We start from the raw sequence: 20,020 nt of genomic DNA, 5'->3' as shown, positions 1-20,020 counted from the left end.
ATGCTTAACAAGGAATGATTTTGGCAGGGCTTTGCTTTTCTGCACTCTGGGCAGGAAATCAACTAGAGGTTTTCTTTTCCTTTTTTAAGAATAAAAATTCAAAGAATAAGTAATCTCTGTTTTAGTCAATACTACCATTTTGAAAGAGATTTGTAGCATAGATAAAACATTGCAATCAGATCCAGAAGCCACTGACATAAGGGATAAAAACTCCACAACTGGCTTCTTTCAGGATACTGGGTAAACCATGTATTCCCTCAACATAAAAGTCCTCAAAGCTATGGCAGCTCTTAAATATAGCTTTTCCGCTTATTTTAATTGAGTAATAAACATTCCTCCCCTTCACTTCTTGCTTAGATTATGAACTCCTCTGGACTGGCCCAGGTTGCACATTTGTACAGTGCTTAGTCTATGTGGATATTTTACTCTCACGATTTTTGGAGCAGCAACCATGCACAGTGGGGCAATTCTAAAGAGTCTAAATATTCATGCATCTAACTTCTGTTAAATGGAATTTTTTGAATCAATTTCTTGTGGCTCCTTTTGAGTACAGTAGCTGCAGAAAGTGTAATTATTGACTTTGAGAATGAAGAGGGGAATGGTCAGGCAGTTGGGCTAGATGATCGTGTAGGTCCCTTCCAATTGAACAATAACAAATTGGAATAAAATGTAGGTGGGGTCTAATTGCAGAGGTCTTCTAACTTCTTATGAGCAGGCAGGATACCTGAATACCAAAACATTTTATTGGACAAAATAATGTACTAATTTGTTGTTTAAGACAGACAATGGAAACAAAGGCACATATAAAAAAAATAAAGAACTCCAAAGAAGTTACTTTTGTATTACAGTTTTGTTTTCCAATAAAGAGATGGAAATGTATTAAGCTCTATAAGACTCCTAGAAAATACGTATGAAACACACACACATATAGGAGAATATATTAAGATTTTGATACACAAATATAATGATAAAGCATATACTTACTGCATATGCCATAAAGGATAACTTCCTTCTGCTTTGACTGCAGCAGCATCATGTTTTGCTAAAATTGAAATAATCTTGTTCTTTCACCTCTACATCATTGATCAAATAAATGAAGATGCACAGTGATCCTTTTGAAGAATAAGGATAGCAACTACAGTAATATTTCCAGAGGCTTTGGGCAAAAGTGGACAGATACAGGGCTCTGAAACACATTGACTTAGTGTGCCTCAGAGTCCCAATTACCTTGAAGTATGAGATACACACTTTTTAATACATGATTTAGTAGCCACAAACAAATTAAAGATATGAAAAGAATGGCTTTTTCTGGAAATACAGTTCTTACAATTGACTTCCAATTCTCATCTACTATTAAATTTTTTACTCTTTTAGTTCATATTTTTTACTACATAAGTAAAAAAACTAATTGAATGGCATTTTCCTTCTTAAGTATCCTACACCACTCATCCAAAGACCCTATCTTCCAAATCAGTTTTATCTTCTCTTCCTCCTCACGTATTCTTCTCAGTTCAAAAAACAAACTACCAGCCCTAGCTATTTTTGTCTGGGTTCTCCTCTGCTCTCACTAAGAATTCTCTTTATCTTGTCCCCTTAATGCTTCTAAACACCTATATGTCTCTACCATTCCAACTTCCATGAGATCTGGTCATTTAAAACATAGGGTCTCAGTGCACCTCCCAACTCAATTGCTTGTCAGCTGTCCTTCTTCAAATGCAATACAGGAGGTGTGAGGGAAATACTCCATTGGGACAGCTTGCCATAGAAAACAAACACCAAACTGATTCAGTACTGTGAGGAATTCCAGACTGAAAAATAATCAATCTCATAGTAAAAGTGCAATGACATGTTAATGTAGTAGTGATACAAAACAATCTCCAGAAATCAAACAAATCCAGGTCTAAACTGGGAGCTACAGGGAACTTCACTGTCTCCCTACCGGGAGATCACATGCTAGTCTCTAGCCCACATGAATTCACCTGCTATATTTTAGACAAGAAGAAAGTAAAGGACAGTAAAAAAACCACCACTACCACCACCACCAATAAAAACCACCAAAAAAAAACCCAGTAACAATTTATATTGTAGCTTAGCTGGGTCATCTGCGGTACCTTAGTGGTACAAAATAACTAGACATATACCCCTTTTAAATAGCTGCTAGCTACATTTTCTTCCCTTCAAGAAAATGATTGAACTGGACACAAAGCTGTGAAGTCCTTTAATTGCACCTGAACATGGATACCATAGGAATACAGAAAGAATAAAAAAGTTTTGCACATTTTACTTTCATTTTTGTTCTAGTGAGCTGTGACACCTACTGTTTCTAATCCATCTTTCTTCTTACCCAGAAAATTATTCACTATATAGATACACACACACTCATGTAATCACAGTAATTATCGTTAAAAACTGAATAGATGTCCTTGAAATGGAGAGCTTTCATCTCTGTTTCATTGAACTAGGACTTCAGATAAGCAACTTCACACACCTTTTAATTTTCTTTAGGCAAACCCTATTCCTTTGCAAAGTTTTTCTTTAGACAACAAAGCTGTGAGGAAGCAGGCACAGAATTGTGTGTGACTGTTTTCTGAGTTTTGTATTATTTTGAAAAGCCTCAGAGGCATTGCTTGGGAAGGAAGGAAATAGCAAACAACAACAATAAAAAATTATAAAGTCATTAAGGACATCTGAACTGACATTGTCAATGTTAAGGAAATGTCTCAGAAACATGTTTTTAAAGTCTCATCATTTAGGAATGCCACTGATAAATTATGATAAGTAAATGGTACTGTAGATACAGCACTTTCCAGCTAGTCTGTGCACAAACTTTGCACCAACTGAAATTTGGTTTTGATACAATAGATTTAATTAGACAGACAGAAACTATTGTGTACCCATGAATAAATCTTTGTAATAGTGACTTTACACTGATCTTTTTTACACAGGCAAGAAATCAAGTTATGCTACGTTAGTATGATTCAAATTATAGTGAAAGTCTTGGAGAATTCATCAATGGGTATGATCAATTTTTTAAAAAGTGTATCTCTGAGGTGCAAGTTTGTGCATCTTAGTTCAAACTAGTCATCAAAGAACATGTTAGAAATCATTCTGATTTCTTTCTTTGCTTTTTGCTCTTCACACTCTTCACCCCAAAGAAATTATGGAATTCATGGAACTCCTACCTCAATAATACTATTATGTTAGTGCTGAATTCAAAACATTTTGCATTATTCTATTCCAGTGTACTTGGTTGTATCTGACGGTATGTATTTTTTGGTGTCTTGTGTTTTATGTCACCTCCATTTTGTGTTTCTTCTGCAAAACTTATATTTAAATCTTGCAGCCCTTCACCTTACAAGGAATGAAAACAGATTACCAGATCTACTGTGCCCTCCAATTCACAAAATTCTGTAGATGCACATTATTGTTAATACAATCCGTATTGTTGTGCTGCCACTATAGGAAAAAAGTAGAGGCACAAGGTAGCAGAAAGGGGCAAAAGGGTTAGAAGTATGTGGCAAGAGCTAAAGGGACACAATTTTCTTAGAGAATAAAAGGTGCATCCCTGTGTGATCTAACAGTTCCTCCTGCCATCACCACAAGCTGACCTCTGTGCTTTCTTTTCAATGTGAATATGCCCCAGCTAGGTCGATGTTATACTTCCTCCTGTCTGCAGGTCTCCCACTGAAAGATTAGCTACCAAAGGCAATTCAAAACAGTAGGAATATTTTCTAAAACAACTGAGGCAAAATTTGGGTTAGGAAACAGAAAACACCTCAAGGTTTGGCTGCAGCTAGATAGAGATTACAGAGTGTTGAAAGATGTTACCAACTTTTTTCATTCCTTTCATTGTTCAAATTTTTTGTTACTATTTATTAGTTCTAAGGTAATGGAAAAAAAAACCCAAACCAAAAAACCAAAACCAAACACTTCTCATTACTGTGCTATACAAATGTTATAGGGAATTTGATGCTGAGAGAAGAAAGGCGTGGGCTAGACAGAACACATTGTGGGCAGCCATAGCCTGTACGACGTATGTCTAGAAGAGTCAACACTTCCACTTTTCTATCTTATTCTTGCTACTCTTCATAGAAGAAAAAAAAAAAAAAGGTTTATTTCCTCAAACAAGCATGAAATACTTTTTTTTTTCTTTAGCTGAAGTCCACAGAGTCTTCGAGTAATATTTCAGACCCTGTATTACAACTCTAGGTAATCTATTTGCCTTTACTTTCTCCTGGCTATACGGCTCTGCCTTTGCCAGTTACCTTCACTGTCTGTGGGGTTTTTTTAATGAGACAGAAGGACTTGAATGTTCTTGTTAAGCCTGAAAAAGAGCACCTGGCAAGTCCATTGGTTTTAATAGAGCATGTCTTTGCAACTGTCTATTTCTACTTGTCTGGCACATGCTGGCATTGTTCAGCATAAAAGCAGCATTTACTCTGCCAAAACAAAATTAAGTGGTACACTGTGATCTCACCCATGGTGAGGGATTTATGGTACAAAGCATTGTGCAAAAGCAGAATAAATGACAAGACTGGAAAAACTTACAAAGCAAAGAGACAAGATGAGCTAAGAAGTGAGGGAAGAGAAAGAATGTGTTGGAAAAGATTCAGGGGTCTAGTATGGGATATTGAAACTGAATTGCCAATGCCTTAACTGTATTACAAATTTTGCTGTCTTTGACGTTACCAAAACTGTTCCTTCTCCACCTTTTTCCTATTCCTTATCCATTCCCCTAAAGGGGACAATGATTTTTTAGCTATTAGGATAAGACACTTTGCTGAGAAACTCATTCCTTTACATTTATCTCAGCATTGGCATATTCAAAACAAAAAATATTCTTCAAGTTAGGCCATTTAACACATTCCACATTCAGCAGCAGCAATCTCACAAACTGTACATAATCATCCTCACTTGAGCTTGGGAAAGGTTTAGTTGAATCTTAACTCCTTGTCCTGAAACTTTTTCCACATGAGTCAAATAGGATTCACATAAGAAGCTAATAATTTCCACAGGGAACAGGTTGGAGGATTGTGGGCTTTGCCAATTTATAAGCAATTAGCCACTGTAGTGACCCAAGGTTATATCTATGCTTTGTTTGTTACACATGAAATATTTACATATGGATGTACAGGAATTAATTGAATTAACTGAGGATTTTTTTTCACTGATTTGTTCATTTTCTACTGAAAAAAATAGTAAGAGATAAGTAGAGACAAACAAGTATTTTTAAGAAACAGCCCACAGTGCAGGGTAGGAGGAAATAACCCAGAGAAAAATCATTTAATGATGTGTATCAACAGCATTTTTCTCTTAACAAATGTTAGTTGACTACTCAGAAAAAACTCTTCCAAATTATTTGTCAACTTTGAAGAATTGCTTCAGAGTAAGTTTACTCACCACGTCATGTTCTTGGTTTTGTTTTCTTTATTATTATTAACTTCAATATGCCTAGATGATCTCGTTAGTGTATTTTTTACCACTTCTGTGCCACTCTCCCTTAGAAAGGTGAAGGTATTAAAATGCTTGGTTGTTAGGGGTTTTTTTAGCAAGAGCTGACAAGCTTTTATCCTTCCTTTCCTTCTGTTTTCTGAAGTAAAAAATGGCCAACTTTACTGCAAAAAAAATTGGCTGTCTGCAAGAATTTGAGTTCCAGGGCCAGGGTGGGGTAGCAACTGATGTATTCAAATAGGTGTACAGATCCAGCGAAATAAGTTTGCCTAACACTGACATTCATTCCTTTCGTTTGGGGGAAGATGTTATATTCTAAAGAGAGTTAATGGACAAATATTGTCGTTATAAAAAGAAAAGATCTTTCATCAGCCACATAAAACAAAAGCTTGAGTGTTAGAAGGGCAGTGACTGTAGAGTTAGAAGAAAAATTTGTATTATATGGGGACAAAGAAAGTATGCTAAAAAAAAATAGACACTACATTCTCTAAGTATTAACTTGCTCTAATTTATACTGAAACCTGAAAGAGGAAGCATTTATTATTTTGCTATGTGCTTCAGAAATCTCTAACACATGTGGAATAGATATCTATCATCTTAACAGTACAATTAATGCACCAGTTAGTCTGAGAACACACAGCAGTGGGAATAATTTGGTCATGTCTGTGAAAGGGTAGCAGACAAGTGTCCCAGGATTATACCAAACGGACCTTGCAAGTATCTAAACTCAAATGAGCTTGGCATACTGAAACCCAAAACAGAGCAACCAGTATTGTGCAGGAGTAATTCCATCAAACTGGTGAAAGGCAGTCCTTTCAAACAATTTGCTTGTTACAGAAGTGGCATGGAAGTAAACAAATTTTGAGACCTTTTCAAATTATTATGATGCTCTAACCTCTCTAACTCATATTGTGACATAGTTTCTTCAAGCACTCTATGCTGTATTAAATCTGTTGTCATAGAGATAAGTGATAATCCAGAGAAGGAAATGTTTACAGTCTGCTGTCACTTTCTAGATTACTCTACTTTATGAGGTGTAATGACTCCAGAGGTAGGTCATAGCTTATGGACAAGGATAAGATAATGTGAACATTTCACACTTTGGGTTTAAAATTAACCAGATTTAAACTAATCTTTATTTCATAAATTACTGACATGTATAGTACATAAGATAAAAAATAACATCTCACATCATCTTCATTCAAGACACTATTGAAGCCTTACACTTTTCTTACAGACATGCTGCTTTCTTTTGTGTACAAAACAATGGCTACAGACAGCTATTCCAATAAAAATGTCGTCTTCTGTAAAAAGTTACAACACTTCTACTACTTGAAATACCAGCAGTTACAATTTTCACAGTCGCTGAATTCCATAAATACTTTATAAGTTTTGTTATGTATTTCTAAGGTATTTGGTTTTCAGGAAGTTTGTCACACTAATAACTCTGAAGACTAGAATCTTCTATCCATGCCTTCTTTTTCTTCTTCCCCACCCCACAATGTAACTTAAAATGTTTGGAATACAGATACATATGTTTGCACATATATGTGTGCATACACACACAAATAAATAATTTTAAGGCTATAAACAGTATTCCACTGTGTCCTGGTTTCAGCTGGGATAGAGTTAACTGTATTCCCAGTAGCTGGTACAGTGCTATGTTTTGAGTTCAGTATGAGAAGAATGTTGATAACACTGATGTTTTCAGTTGTTGCTAAGTAGTGTTTAGTCTAAAGTCAAGGATTTTTCAGCTTCTCATGCCCAGCCAGCGAGAAAGCTGGAGGGACACAAGAAGCTGGGATGGGACACAGCTAGGGCAGCTGACCCAAAGTGGCCAACAGGGTATTCCATACCATGGGACGTCCCATCCAGTATAGGAACTGGGGGGAGTGGGGGTGGGGAATAGCCACTCGGGGACTAGCTGGGCGTCGATTGGCAGGTGGTGAGCAATTGCACTGCGCATCATTTGTATATTCCAATCCTTGTATTACTACTGTTGTCATTTTATTAGTGTTCTCATTATCATTATTAGTTTCTTCTTTTTATTTTCTATTAAACTGTTCTTATCTCAACCCACGAGTTTTACTTCTTTTCCCGATTTTCTCCCCCATCCCAGTGGGTGGCGGGGGGGGGGGGAGTGAGTGAGCGGCTGCATGGTGCTTAGTTGCTGGCTGGGGTTAAACCATGACACACTGTTTGGTGGGGGTTTTTTTGTTTTGTTTTGTTTTGTTTTAAATGTAATTTACAAGCTTCCCATCTCACTAGTTGCAGTTAAAAGGAACGTGATACAGTATTTTGTTTCCTTTGACTCTAGTTTCCTACAAATCTTTCAGGTGGCTTATTGGTCAGCTGAATGAGGTAGCAAGAGGTTGACATATGGTTTCTTCCTTCCATTTTTTTGAGATATTTCATTGCCAGATTCCTATATCTGAACATAATTATTCTGATTTTGCTCTAGTTCGATAGCTAGCATTCATTGTGGGTATATGGATTGTGTATTCACTGCAAACCACAGTATGGTCTTTAAGACAGATATTAAGGATAATAAGAATAAATCTGGAAATTATCAGTTTTGCTGCCAGAGCAAGAGAAAGGTGTGTGTAACTTGGTATTTCAGAATGATGCCTACCAACAGGAAAAGAGATTCATTTACTTTACTGAGTAACATCGTGTTGGCATACCAGTGAGATGATCTTGCCCAGACTCACTGTTCGGTGCTAGAAATTATTTGAGATGGTATAAAAGTGGGATTAGGGAAGTGCTTGTAGATGATCTAGTTCAGTAAGAGACAGCTCTACCCTCTGGTGGTTGGGTAGCAGCTGTTCAAGCCTGTAGGTAAAACTAATCAAAATATTGTGACAAGATGAGAAGTTCAGTGTATGGTTATTGATGTTCATAAGAATAAAGGTACATTAAACATAACGCACCAAACAGGAATTCATTAGAAGAAAGTGTGTTCATAAAGGCAGAACTTGCCAATGAAAGGCTGTGATAAAGTTAATACCGTAGTCCCAAGTAGACCTGACAGTGTCACTGCCAGCAGAGTAGTTAAATCCCTGTTCATGGCAAAGAGAGACTGCAGTTACTATGTAGACCTTAAACCGGAATGTAAAAACTTTACTTACGTAGCTGTTTCTTTCCAAGAGATTTCAAGCCAGACTTTGGATAATACTGAGGCATACAGGCTTCATCATACAGACCACCATCCCTCTTCCCCACCTCTCCAAATATGCACTCCAAAGTACATTTCCCCACATTTTACTAAACAAATACAGCTACACCCAGTATGCAAAGACAGGAGTTAAATATCCTGCAATCAGTACTCCAAGATCCAGTCTCTAATTTTATGTAAAAAGCCATTGTTTGGTTTGCCACACATTATGACTGACAATGCTTTACACCAGCAAGCATTTATCAATCACATTTAGCACAACTTCTGAATGAAAATAGGTTGCAGTTATTCATCAAGAATAAATACGACATATGACACTGGACATGTTAAAGTCCGCTACCACCCACTCTATTTGCTAGACCTTCAGAACTTTGGTTTTGTTAATTCATTATCAACCCAAATTCACTTACTTTCAGTGGTGAATTAGCTTCAGATTCATACAATGTCCTAGTCTATACCTGGGCTCCCTAGACTCTCTTGTAGTACAAACAATTACTCATAACAGCTACTTATGCAAAACAAATTACTTTGTGCTTCACAGTTACTTAGACTGCCGTAGAGGATACATCCTACTGTAAAGTGGGACCAAGTGCTAAGTTGTCTGACACAAGCAGTATTTGGTGTCTTTAGAAGAAAGGTCATCTGCTTGCTTTTACTTGGAATAAAGTAATATCAGTTTTTTTAATAATGCATTAAATGGAAATATTGCAACACAAGAGGAGTTCAGAAGAGGGAAACCAAACTGTAGACAGAAGGTGAGAGAGCAGGAGGGACCTGCAACTTATTTATTAAACGTAATGATTCATTGTTATAAAATTACAAAATGAGAAAACATGTAGATGTAAGGATACTGTATGTGGAAGCTGAGGATTCAAACTAATACTTACTTCTTTATGGAACTGGAAATAATGACAGATTTAAAAACATTCCCTAACAATAGCCTTCAATCTCCTCATAAGGTTGTCTGATAACAGTTTATGAAAGTAGTATGGTCTGTTGGTTTCATTCCATTGAGAATTGGATGAATTCTCAATTTGTATTTTCTTTCCACTTTCTCTATTCAATTTTGCTCCATTCTCCAAACATTTGTATTTGTACACATAGTTCAGGACAATAAAGAGACTATACCTAGTTGGCAGACAGTTCCAGGTGCTACATACTCTATAGAAACCTGTGTTAAAGTTTCTGCCCCAAAACAGGCTATCTCAGCTTTATATAAACTAAAATGCAGACAAGTAAGATTTAAAAAATAATTTTTTAAATATGATGGAGAATCACATCTCAGTGAGGCCAAGGAGTCCAGTTTTGGAGGCAGCTGGAGAGTGGAGGCAAATAGCCAATGCCCAACTTGCAATCACACACTACCATAACAGAAACCTGGTAATCTCAACACAGCTCACACTCGAGCTGATTCTGCAGGACTCTTCAAACACATGCTCCAAACTAAAGAGTCCATTACACAGAAGCCAGTGGAGAACTATTTGCTAAATCAAACAACATGCATTTATATTGTTGCTCTAGGTGCTGACAAGACTGGCTCATAATCCAACATTTAACATATTAGCATCAACTACAGTCATGAAAGATTAGAGTACTGATACAACACATTAAATATCGTGGGAAAACGTTATTCTCTTACGTTTCTTTCTTTTCCCATGTGTTAATAGTTTTTGTCAGCCGTGTACCAAGAACCCGTGTACCACTGTGATCCCAGTCTGAAGATAACATAATTACAGGGATAAATACAATTTATAAATAATCAATTTCCTTGGCTTCTAATTGCCTGTGAAAATAAGAAGACACTACCAGGACAAGCACTCTTCCTTTGTTTACTTTTACAGTGAACAGATTTAACTGTCTCGTCAACTACTAAAGTGAATATTCCTATCAAGGATTTGAGATACAAAGTCCTATAAAGATCACATTTTTATTCTGAGTTGAGGCCTGATCATAACAACTTCACAAGAACTTTTTTGTGCAAATTAGCTCCTGTCAAACAGAGTCACTTTCATCAAATCACAATTCACTGATGTTTCTGGCATATAGCTTTTATGCACACCAGTATTCTCATGTGAAATAAAAAGGAAACCATATGTTTTGATTCACCTTCAGTTCTCTCTGCCATATGATCTTGTATTCTAGTGACAAAATGCTTTTAATGAAGAGAAGCTGTCGAAATCTATCTGCAAAAATAGGTCAAAAGTAAAATACTAAGCCCAGTTTAAGACTAAAGATCTCTATTAATACAATCGTTATAGTTCTATATGAATTAACATATTTTGCTTTATTGCATAACATGGGTTTCCTTAAAGATACTTCAGGCTGTGAAAATTCATTTTGCTTTCTTGTTCGGCAAGCTCAAACAGAGATCAAATGAAAGAAACACATGTTGGGGATGTCAGGAACTTATTTTAAATGCTGCTTTACCAATAGCTCAAGGGCAACTACTTTTTAGGGAGCCTAGAAAAAGGGTTTTTTTCAATTAATAAAATATTAGCTTTTCAATACGCTAACTACTTTTTGCAAGTAGTAGTTAAGCCTACCCCTGTATTTCACCACTTTCTTTTTTTCCTTCTAACAGAAAGCTGAAAAATAAGTGTTAGACTTTATCACAGACTTGTCATGGATTAGTGACACGTACACCTTTCTGAAGCAGAACATAAAATGAGTCTAGATTCTTAAATTGTAACTCCACAGAAATCAGCAGCACATCTATATACTGTATTGAGAAAGAAAACAAGTCAGCCTGCCTTTCCGGAGTAATATATACATTTCTGTAAGAGACTTACAGTTAAATCTCTGGCTACTCTTTATGTTTAAGAAAATAAAATAGCACTAGAATTGAATTATGTTTCTCACATTACACCGATACAATGGAAAATGAGTTTGCTAGTGGCTGCTCAGCTATCTTGATGGTTTTTAGCCTATGCCATTCAATGCTGCACTTTCTAGTCTCAGAATTTAGAAAGAGTTTGCTGTTCAGAAATAATATCCGTCTTAAACACTGTTGTATGGGTTTGGTTGGGTTTTTTGGGCTGGGGTTTTTTTGTTTGTTTGTTTCATCAAATGAAATTATACAGTGAGCAGAAAAATATATAATTGCCATATATAATTCTAGGCTACAAAAGCACCGTTTCTGACTGCTTCTCTACAGACTCTGCAACACAATTTCCAATCCACAGGACAATCAAACATTTTACAAAAAAAAAAAAAAAAAGTGGTGGACTGTAAAATGTACTCCAAACTATTGCAGTTTGAGCAGCTCAGTCATTTTGATACCTTGCTTTACAGTGACACTTGTATTTCAGAGCAGACAATATACTGGAACATCATATGCAGCACAACAGCTGTAGCTCTTCAGCTCAGGTTCATTTGAACTTGCAGCTTATATCAGTGGGAATTCAGAGACCAGAGCCTTCTACTCCCCCAACAGAAATATGACAGAGGTCCACACCTGTTTATTTAGAACGCAGTATTTCCTCCTCACATTTTTACATATACTTGTATAAGTAGAGCACAACAAGCTTGTACAAACAGCAATCAAGCTTCTTTGCTTTAAACAATAATTATTTATACCAATTAAGCTTTTTAACGGAAACACTCTGGTATAAACAAGTGACATATGCAGATACCATTGAAACCATTAATTTCTGTTCAAAGTTACCCAAGAAGCAAGTCTGCAGAATAGAAGCAAAGCTGGTGTTACCTTGCCAGTCTTATTCAAGGCATGTTTAAAAAATAACAAAAAAAAGAAAAAAAATCACCACATTTACCCATTTGTAAGTTCAGTAGATGGTAATCATAGTCTGAAGCCTCCAACAGATTACTCAAGGAAAAAAGATGATTGTAAACACTAACTGGTGTCCAAGTTATTTCTTTAGGTGGACCTGATTAATTTTCTAAGTGTGGTAGCAAAAACTTTGCTTTCAAATTTTCAAGAGAAACCACAGCAGAAAATGAAAGCACAAGGAAAGACTTATTACAAATAAATTAAGATAGGTTCATGTGATTGACATTGGTCTGAGTTTTCATCTGCTGCTATTTAGATGAAAGAATACTCCACCTTTCTGTACCTCCTTGTAAGGATGACTCCTAAAATATTTACATTTCTATGTGGAAGTGTCACGGTTTCAGCCCAGCCGGCAACAAAGGACCACGCAGCCGCTCGCTCACTCCTCCCGCCCCCCTCCGGTGGGATGGGGAGGAGAATCAGAAAGGAGAAAAAAAAAAAAAGGGGGAACCTCGTGGGTTGAGATAAGGACAATTTACTGGGACAACACAAAAAAAGAAGTTACAACAACAATGGTACTAATAAAAGAATGTACAAAACGAGCGATGCACAGTGCAACTGCTCACCGCCCGGAACCCGACGCTCCGCCACTTCCCCCACCGAAAGCCGAGCGAGAGAGAACCCCCCCAGCCCGCTCCCAGTTATATACTGAGCATGATGGCACATGGTATGGAATAGCTCCTGGGCTAGTTCAGGTCAGCTGTCCTGGCTGTGCCCCCTCCCAGGTTCCTGTGAAAATTAACTCCATCCCAGCTGAACCCAGGACAGGAAGGCAACCTTTTTTCTTCTCAGAGCTCAAGATACTTCATTAAGATAATTTTAATAAAAATAACTCTGGTTAGGACCAAGGAAGAATTATGTTAATTCCTTTCTAGGGATAAATACACACTAATAAATCAGAGTTAAGAAAAAACCCTGATCTGACATCCACTAGTATCACACTAATTGCAATTCTGGGGCAGTAACTTGCCTCATCCAACATCGCATTTTCTCACCATCACTTGTGAATAGCAAATCAAGCACTCCCTTAAGACAGAAAGAAGTGTCTTCTTGACAATATCCAGGCTTACATTCTGCACAGAAGGGCTCACAATTTTACCAGCTTTCATGCCAAAACTATTCTTATCCCACTGAACACAAAGAATGTCTCTAGTGTTCCTCCCACTCCCTGGGGAGTTTGCAGGAACTCAGTTATAACTAATAAGGAATTTATTTTCATTAGGTACAACAAAACAACTTTTATTCCCCCCAAAAGCAAAATCATTGTACCTAATAAAAGTAAAGTTATTCAAGGAAAGTTAGGGAGGACTTCAGTAAAATAAAACTAGCTGCAATAAACCAGAGTAATGTTTAAGTAGTAAAGATCTCCAGTGTACAGTGCTATAGTGCTCACAGACCAGGGAGGAAAGAGTCCAGCTGAAAATACAGAAGGAAGAAAAACTTCTACTGACTAGGACTAACTGTGCTGGGGTTGAAACTGACTATCAAAACATACTCTACTGTTTGTATCTTACTCAAAAGATCTGAGTACCCAGTTTTATATCAGGACTGCATATATAGTGATTGAATTCTTCAATTCATGGTAATCATCAGAATTCATCATCATGTAGCAGGAAACAGATGGATTTTCCTTGCCTATGGTACTCTGCAGCATACGGGAACCCTGTGCTATTAATCCTCCTCTGCTTGATCTCCATTCATTCATTGTTGGTTGATGGATTTTTTCAGATCAGCTAGTGAACATGAAAAAAGTTCATCAGCAGATACTTTGTGTAAGAACACAGAAGCAGGCTCACAAGCAACAGGGAGCAACGAGCCATTTTTTTCCTATTTGAAACAAAATTATTTATACTAGCTTTCATACTGCTCCTTTGAGATTCCAGTCATCAGCCAAATTCTTTATTGGAATTGTATGACAACAAGATAAAAATTTATTGAAAGAAAAGCCAGCTGAAGGAAGACAAGTGAAAAACAAAGGGAGAATCATCATTGCTGGAAAGAAAGGGTCAGATATTGGTCATGGAAAGGAACTGAGATATATGATACATACCACTGAATGAAACTTAGCTCCTTAGCTCACATAGGTTTGGCTTGGGCCCAAACCTATGTGTTTTGTGGGGGTTTTTTCCTTATTTTCTAATGGGATTATGTTAAAAAAAAAATTGGAAGATTACAGGGAAAAACCATGTGAAGCCACATAATTTTGTATGACATTTCAAGAGCATAAAGTAAAGCTACGAAACACTGCAGTATAATATTGAGCCACATTTCCATTATTAACAACAAAATAATCAGATGCGGCCTTCTGTGAGACTGATTGTTAAGTAAAAAAAGGAAAACATCAAGCTAGCCAAACAATATCCAATATATGTACAGTCAATGTAGAAAGACCTAGATTTGTGACATCTTAAAGTTTCAGTCTACTACTTCAAGCAAAGCATCCCTTGTTGCACTGTCAGTATTCTATTGCAGGTTGCTCCAGTGCCATCAAAAGCACTGCAACTTCCTGTGGGGATCCCCTGGAAAACAACATGTGCATCTCAGGAGGTGAGCTCAATGGCTAACATCTTAATTAAATGGAACAGCTTCCAGTATTCATCGTTTAGCACTGCCCCCCCCCCCAAAAAAAAAAAGAGGTAGGATTCAGCATAAAGAAATCTCATGACTTAATTTATTAAACAAAACATTTGCATGTATATGGCCTTCTTTGGCCTATGAATCTTGAAGAGGTTAAAGTATTAAAAATTAAGCCTTGCAACCAATATCCTAAAAGAAAGTTATGCATCAAATCTATACCACATCAAGGTTAAGTGACTTGCTGAGGGCCATAGATCAAACTGCAGTTTATTTTTCCATTGCTCACTTTGAACTGTTGAGCAGCTAACCACAAGATAGAGGGACCATTGTTTAATATTTTGTTCATTTATAATCCAGCTATTATTACAGTCTGCTTTCTTTAAACGCCTCAGCTATACACTGTTATTTCTACTCCTGAAGCTTTGTAACAGCTTAATCTCTCTCACTGATACAGTTATTTTTAACCTAAAGTGGATTTCATCCTGTTACATGTTTTCCTCTGTCAGTTCTTCCATCTCAGTATCATAATCATGCATTGGAGCAGACTGCTCTCATACTAAAATGTTGTAGACAGTACTGAGATCAAATTAAACCCAAATTCATCCCATTGTCATAATCCTAATAAGTCGACACATTCAAGAAGCCATATCTTTTAGCATCGCTATTTCCCTGAGAAGATGGTGGCAATCAGAAAAACTGTCATGATGGGTCTTCAAATGCAAGAACCAAGTGCAGAGGCAAACACAAATTTCTTTTACACACTGTTATTATCATTCAGTGTAGTGTTTGTGGTTTACTTGCTGTTTTAGAAATACCTCTTTTTGTATCAGAACAGATTCCTGTGTAAGCCAGGCTGTATGCTACTGATCACTTCTTTTTATTTAGAAAATTGCAAATTCATTTTCCTACTTGGAAAGTTTTATCATTCAGACAGAGAAGAGAGGAGGGGGGGGAAAGCTATGACTTAAGTGACGCATTATGTATTCCCACAAGTAGTGCCTACTGCAAGTGAACTGCTTGTAGATATAGTATATACTGAAGTTTCCCATGCAAGACTTTCAGCAAATGCTTATAAATTAATTCAAAGAAAAGAGGATTCATTCCATAAAGTTTCCTAAATGGAAAGCATACTAAATTTATTTTCACCAAGTAATGCAGGGACGTTAGTAAAAAATCTTTCAGAAAACATGCTCAATTTTTTTATATACTTCTGAGTATTTTCCAAGAGATGGAAGTTCAGCTTTTAGAACCCAGCCTATGAATCCAGTGAGCATTGCTATGTCTTGAAGTACTATTCTGCTCTGATAAAATAGTCCCTAGAATATGCCAACAGGTGGAGGTGTTTATTTCTTGATGCTGAACTACCTTGCTAAAGCATGAATGATATTATCCTTCTATTTGAAGGCAGTATAGGCTAAAATCCCCAAGAATCAAAAGCAACCACCACCAAACTGAAATGTTCATGATGTCTATGGATCAGGTATTGAGAACACTAGCTAGTAATTTCACAGTATTTTCTGCAGCCAACAATGAAACAGCAAATTAAGTTAATTCCATTATAATCACCTCTAACTGTAAGCTAAATGATTGTAAATGCTGCATCATTTTTCACTTACAACAGCACTGATGCATTTAGGTCCCCTACTATAGTACAATAATAAAAATACTTCAGGGAAAACATAATTTAAATAGTTGGTATAGCAACCTAAGTATTTGGGCAGAAGCATTCACTCTCTAAATCCCTGTTAAATAATTGAATGAAAAAACATCAACAATGGAAAACTTTCTTCTCTCCTGTTATGTAAAGTAGGACACAGGACATGTAAAGAGACTCCTATGCATTTCCAAAACACCAGACAGAGAAATATCCAAAACTTAAATTGGGAACAGAAGAAACAGCATAAGGAACAGTCTGTTATGCTATTAAAAGTGTGATTTCCAGTGAGAAATACTATTCATGAGACTTTTGCATCCTTAACCTTACTACTGATGAGAAAACTGGTAGAAATGAGCCTCATGCAATTACACAAATGTTCCTCTGATATTCTCATAGAAGAGGTATATTGGGTTTGTGTGTCAAGGTTTTGGTAGCAGGAGGGCTACAGGGGTGGCTTCTGTGAGAAGCTGCTGGAAGCTTCCCCTATGTCCAACAGAGCCAATGCCAACCAGCTCCAAGATGGACCCACTGCTGGCCAAGGCCAAGCCCATCAGTGAGGGTGGCAGCGCCTCTGGGATAACAGATTTAAGAAGAGGAAAAAAAACCTGCACAATTGCAGCAGGGAGAGACGAGTGAGAATATGTGAGAAAAACAACCCTGCAGACCCCCAGGTCAGTGAAGAAGGAGGGGGAGGAGGTGCTCCAGGTGCTGGAGCAGAGATTCCCCTGCAGCCCGTGGTGAAGACCATGGTGAGGCAGGCTGTCCCCCTGCAGCCCAGGGAGGTCCACGGTGGAGCAGATCTCCACCTGCAGCCCATGGAGGACCCCACGCCGGAGCAGCTGGATGCCCAAAGGAGGCTGTGACCATGTGGAGAGCCCGCGCTGGAGCAGGCTCCTGGCAGAACCTGTGGCCCCATGGAAAGAGAAAGTCCGCACTGGAGCAGGTTTTCTGGCAGGACTTGTGACTCCACGGGAGACCCACACTGGAGCAGTGTGCTCCAGAAGGACTGCACACTGTGGAAAGGACCCACGCTGAAACAGTTCGTGAAGAACTGTAGCCTGTGGGGAGGACCCACATTGGAGAAGTTTGTGGAAGACTGTCTCCTGTGGGAGGGACCCCATGCTGGAGCAGGGGAAGAGTGTGAGGAGTCCTCCCCCTGAGGAGGAAGGAGCATCAGAAACAACGTGTGATGAACTGACTGCAAGCCCCATCCCCTGTCCCACTGAGCTGCTCAGGATGGGAGAGGTAGAGAAAATTGGGAGTGAATTTGAGCCTGGGAAGAAGGGAGGGATGGGGGAAGGTGTTTTAAGATTTGGTTTTATTTCTCATTACCCTAGTCTGATTTGATTGGCAATAAATTAAATTAATTTCCCCAAGTCAAGTCTGTTTTGCCCATGACAGTAATTGCTGAATGATCTCTCCCTGTCCTTATCTTGACCCACGAGCCTTTCACTATATTTTCTCTCCCCTGCCCAGTTGAGGAGGGGGAGTGATAGAGTGGCTTTGGTGGGCACCTGGTGTCCAGCCAGGGATAATCCACCACAAGAGGTAAGCATACAGCAAGCATGGGGTCATAAAGAAGAGTAAAAAGCAAAGAGTTGCAAACCTGAAAGTACAACTGAAAGTTAACAGTCCGTGACAAAATAGTTCCAGCACTAATTCAAGTGCAAGCTTAGACACACAGCAAGCAACTTTGCTCAAGAAGCTTTTTCACCTCTGCAGTGCGTGTAGGCAGGCAATATTCCCCATCCTCTCTGCAGGGGTATGTAAGCAGCAAGCACTGTCTTCAGATTTCAATTAAAGATGAAGTGTTTACACCTGTTGTTTTCCTTGGGGGGAGACCTTTTTTTCTTCTTCACAAGTTCTTCTAAAAAGCACTTATTTTATTTTTCTTTTACATATATTATAACCTTCTCAGCTGGTGAGAAGGAGAAACTTCTGGGGTGAAGGAGAAACTTCACTTCTTCCCTGATTACAGGGAACTTCTGCTTACCACAGCTTTAATTCCCTATGCTATCCACTGCCTAAATCCATAAAGCCTTTTCTCTCACCTCCGCCCACTTCATTTGTATTTTCCCCTCTTCCCCAAGGCAGTATGACAGACTGAATATTTTTTTCATTTTTTTCCTTTTAAGCAGAGCCAAGTTATTAACACATATTTCACTGCTCAGCTGGACCTCCTAATAAGCTAGTTACAGCTTAGAGCCAGGCTAATCAGGAGAGGAGTCAGGACGTCCAGCAGAGAACCAAAACAAGAATGGAAAAATAGACTAAAAAGTGAGGCTGAAGCTAGGTACTATTGTCAGGAAAGCAGATACACCAACAGAGCAGCCTGAAGGAGGGCAAGTGCTTCATCACCAACTCACCTAATCACTATAGATCAGGACAAAGATTTGGCATTAACAAGCTTGGTACTATTCATTTACAATTTTGTAGCAGAAAAGGATTTTTTTTTTTTTTTTTAAAGAAACTCAAAGAGGTTTGGCTGGTTTGTAACCACAGACAGCTGTTTAACATGCAGTCCAGCACCTTTTAACATAGTATGGCCTTAAATTTTAAATGGGTTGGTTTGCAGCTGCTACATTTGTTCTAACACTGCTTTAGCTGAAGTGCTCAAGCTAAACCATTTGAGTTTCTTCTCTGTGGTCTCAATAGCAGCACAGACACACCTCACCTTAAGGAGATGAACAGCCTTACTCTGGGTACAAGCAAGGTCAAAAAGTCAGAGCCTGAGGAAAAAGCACCCAGAGAGGGGGTGCGAGGGGAACTGAGAGTGAGCCAAACCAACAACAAAAACACATTAGGTGGAGGAAATGCATGCGGCCATCAGGACGAGGACAAAGCACACAAGGGCTGGAGTGGAATCAGCCAGAGACGGATAATACATACCTAGTATTTCGAATCATTTTGTAAAACGCCCAAACTTTTACTTCTTCCAAATAACAACAGGTCTCGCATTGTGACAGTAAGACAAAAAGGCTTCACATAACAGGAATAAGAAATAGGTTGTGAAAGACCGTACGTGCACACCCGTAGTAACAGTATGCTGTTGTAGTTTCTTAATATCTGTGACAAATAGATCCTCTAAAGCATTTTGTAGCAATTGACTCAATACCTTTGAGATTTGTGCAAAGGGGCATGAAATGGTGTGATTTCTGTGGCACACAAGCACTAGAAAGCCCTTTTTTTGTGGGAAATGCATCTCATCCAAAATGAGATTTCTTAGATTTTCATCTAAATTGTGTAATCTTAAATTTCATCTAGTCTAGTACCTTTTCCAACATCTTTCATGTGTTCTCAAAAAAGAACTCCTAAAACCACTGTGAATATTTCAGATATTTCTCTATATTCCTTAGGTGAATTTTATTAG

The sequence above is a fragment of the Aquila chrysaetos genome, chromosome 10 (assembly GCF_900496995.4).
Source record: "Aquila chrysaetos chrysaetos chromosome 10, bAquChr1.4, whole genome shotgun sequence".
NCBI classification, from domain to species: Eukaryota; Metazoa; Chordata; class Aves; order Accipitriformes; family Accipitridae; genus Aquila; species Aquila chrysaetos.
This window is presented reverse-complemented; position numbering follows the sequence as displayed.